Below are 3,831 nucleotides of genomic sequence, written 5' to 3'. Positions count from 1 at the left end.
TGTTTCTCTCTCTCTCTCTCTCTTTTTTTAAATACTTTATGTCAAATTCATTTCCATATGACACCCAGTGCTCTTTCCCACAAGTGCCCTCCTCCATTACCATCTCCCTTTCCCCCTTCAGCCCTCGGTTCGTTTTCAGTATTCAATAGTCTCTCACGATCTGCGTCCCTCTCTCTCTCCAACTCTCTTTCTCTTGTCATGTGCTCATTCTGTTTTTCTGCAAACTGTCCCCCTCACCTTTGTTGTGCAATGAGTCTCTATCCCTCTCACTCCCATCTCCTTTTGTCCTTTTTCTCCACAATGTTTCATTTAAAAATACCTGGATATCAAGTCCTGATTGTTCCAATGTGGACTAGGTCACCATCTGCAGCCCAGTCAATTGTGAAGGATGAAGTGGGCTGGATTACTTCATTCACAATAGTCATGGGGAGGCTATCACTATTGATAAAGTGGAAGAGAATGAAAAGAGGGGTCTTAGACTACTGGCTAAGCTCTGCAAGCTGTCCCAAAGCTATTCACTACACCTGAGGTGTGCGTCTTGTCTGAGTACTCATAGTCAGGATTTACAAATCCAAGTTGCCCTTGAGTTAAACATTTTAATTTAACTCAAACAGTTGACATTAATTTTTTATTAAATTTCTAATTAAATACAACAGTAATTTATTTTCTTTCACAAATAAAACTTAAGTATTTATAACTTTACAAACAAAAGAGTAAAAAGAATGAAAAATGAATAAAAGACAAATTCCAAGACAGAATAAATAACAGCTTACTTAAATGCCTGCCTGGCCCTGGTGGCTGCTGCCATCGTGCAGCCTCAGAATTAGCAGTTCAAAATCTCCGCCAGGTTCAATGTATCCAAAGGGGGGATTTTAGTGACTTCAAAGAAGACTCGGTGAGAATACTTGGAATCCACAGTCTTGAGCCTACTGGAAGGATGCAAAGTCAGCAAGCAGCTGGAAGATGGCTGCATTCTTTCTGATTACAACATCCAGAAAGAGTTGACTCTGTACCTGGTCCTGTGTCTGAGGGGTCGTATGCAGATCTTCGTGAAGACCCTGACCGGCAAGACCATCACCCTGGAGGTGGAGCCCAGTGTAACATGGGCCAAAATCCAGGATAAAGAGGGCATCCCCTGCAACCGGACCAGCAGAGGCTCATCTTTGCAGGCAAGCAGCTGGAAGATGGCAGCACTCTTTCTGACTACAACATCCAGAAAGAGTCCACTGTTTATCTGGTTCTTTGTCTGAGGAGTGGCTGTTAATTGTTCAGTCTGGAAATTCATAGTGCCCAATGATGGCATTGCTCTGCACTCTAGTCATTTGCCCCAATTTAAGTTTGAAAACTTACCAGTTTCAGTAATCGCTGAATCACTGGTTTTCTCAATAGCTATTCAATATATTAATAAAAGTTTTGTTGCATGGGTAAAAAAAAAAAAAAGTTGGTTCTGCTGGAGCTCAACTTCTTGCCGACCACAGGACCAAACTGGCCAAACAGCAGTTCATTCTGGCCTGTGACATTCTGGAGATTGAGGCCCAGCGGAGCATCCTGTGCAAGGACATCCCCTCCTTCTAACGCTACATGGCTCAGCTCAAATGCTACTACTTTGATTACAAGGAGCAGCTCCCCAAGTCAACCTGCATGCACCAGCTCCTGGGCCTCAACCTCCTCTTCCTGCTGTCCCAGAACCGGGTGGCTGAATTCCACACAGAGCTGGAGAGGCTGCCTGCCAAGGACATCCAGACCAATGTGTACATCAAGCATCCTGTGTCCCTGGAGCAGTACCTGATGGAGGGCAGCTATAACAAGGTTTTCTTGGCCAAACACAACATCCCTGCCGAAGGCATATGAGAAAATCCTTTTCACCGAGGCCATCTGGATCTTCTTCTTCAACACACCCAAAAAGATGACGGACTATGCCAGGAAGCAAGGGTGGGTTCTGGGCCTCAACAACTACTACAGCTTTGCCAGCCAGCAGCAGAAGCCAGAAGATACCACCAACCCCTCCACGAAACTGGCCAAACAGGTCATAGGGTACACCCGGCAGCTGGAGATGATCATCTGAGCCACCAGGCACTGGGGTGGGCAGGGCTTGAGTTATTTAAAGCAGTTGCAGTGCAGAATTCCCCCCAATAAAGGCTTACAAGTTACTTTAAGATATTTTTAAAGCTTTAATTTGCTTTATTTTTCTTGCACAAAACTATGTGGTGGCCTGGTCCTCTGCACAGAGACTCTGGTGTAGGTCTTCACAAGACGGTCAGTAAATTTCTGATAGGGAGACTTGGTGAACATCATCTCTTTCCAAAGGTCAGGGGTGAGATAGTGTAGGCCTTAGAAATGGCATCAAAAGTGGCCTTGGTGAAGTTGCCCAGGGTGGCAGTGCAACCCTGAGGTGTAGCAGTCCTGATACCAGCCATCATCGGTTGCTTCTTAGGTACAGGGGCTGAGACAATGCCTCTGGGGGCAGGGATGCGGCGCACCAGCACAGACCCACAGTGGCCTGTCACCTTGCACGGTACAGTGTGGGGTTTGTCGATCTTGTTCCCCAGTAGCCTCGTCTCACAGGGACAATGGGAAACTTGGCCGGGATGATGGCCCCGCAGATGGCAGTGGCTGCCTCCCTGGAACACTTAATTCTCAGACCAACGTGTCCGTTGTAATCTCCGATCGTAACAGACGCCTTGAACCTGGTCTGCTGACCAGCATGGGTCTGCTTCTGCACAGGTATAAAGTTCAAGACTTCATCCTTAAGGGACGCCCCCAGGAAAAAGTCAATGATCTCCGATTCCTTGATAGGCAGATAGATAGATCTCCTTCAGGGACTTGATCTTCATGTCCTTGACCAGGCGGCCCAGGTTGGTGACAGGCATCTATTCCTTGTCCCCGGCCTTTCCTCCACGAGCTCCAAGGCCTGGCCCCAGCCCTGACCCCAGATGCCGCTGCAGCCCCCCCCCCCCCCCCCCCCCCCCCCCCCCCCCCCCCCCCCCCCCCCCCCCCCCCCCCCCCCCCCCCCCCCCCCCCCCCCCCCCCCCCCCGCCCCCGGCCCTCAGGGCCCTCCCACAGCACCAGCGTCATTTGCCATTTGGTGTTTTCCAGGGGAAGAAGAACAAGGCTGTGCAGGAGGGAGTATTTATTTCATGACAAGTGCCACGACTTTTTGTTTTTTTTACACGGCAGGCGGAGACCCTAGTTTATACCAGCAGCAGCAACATCTTAGCCATCACAAAAATAAACTCTACCAAGGGCGATGGAAGTCTCTACAGCAAGGCTAAGGGCTCAGCCTCCAAGCGGCAGACATCAAGGTGTGTGGTGGGCACTGCCTGGGCAATAAGTTAGGAAGCGGCGGGCTGGTGATGGTGGCAGATGCAGGCCAGGGCTTCACTCCTGGGCAAGCATGAGGTCATCGATGCCTGACCCTGCTCCAGCCACTGCTCCATCTCTATGAGCAGCATCACGCCATCCACCACCATCTGTACCAGCTCCACCTCGGGGAAGCCCAGAGGGTCTGCGTTGGAGACATGGAAGACCCCACCCACAGCAGCTGTGTCCACATCACCTGTGCCTCGTTTCTGAAGCCGCAGCCGCTTGAGCACCCCCAGGAACTTCTCATGCTTGCTCAGGTGGGGCAATTTGATGTGCACAGCTGCCCGCAGCCCCGTGCCCAGGTTGGACGGGCAGGTGAGGATGTAGCCCAGGTGAGGGTTCCACATGAATTCGTAATAATTAAACTTCAGGATATTTGGACTTTCAAGCAAAGTGGTGTAATATGGACACAAGGTTTTATCAGTGCTTACAAGTTATTTTATTTATGCTAAGATGATACTTTTTTAA

At 49.6% G+C, this 3,831-nt stretch overlaps 2 pseudogenes; one reads left to right on the top strand and one right to left on the bottom strand.

The window, feature by feature from the left end:
• Positions 1-1,429: 1,429 nt before the first annotated feature.
• Positions 1,430-2,065, top strand: LOC115285807 (annotated as a pseudogene).
• Positions 2,066-2,181: 116 nt separating this feature from the next.
• On the bottom strand, positions 2,182-3,082 carry LOC115302278 (annotated as a pseudogene).
• Positions 3,083-3,831: the final 749 nt, after the last annotated feature.

The sequence above is a fragment of the Suricata suricatta genome, chromosome 1, assembly GCF_006229205.1.
Source record: "Suricata suricatta isolate VVHF042 chromosome 1, meerkat_22Aug2017_6uvM2_HiC, whole genome shotgun sequence".
Lineage (NCBI taxonomy): Eukaryota > Metazoa > Chordata > Mammalia > Carnivora > Herpestidae > Suricata > Suricata suricatta.
This window is presented reverse-complemented; position numbering and strand designations above follow the sequence as displayed.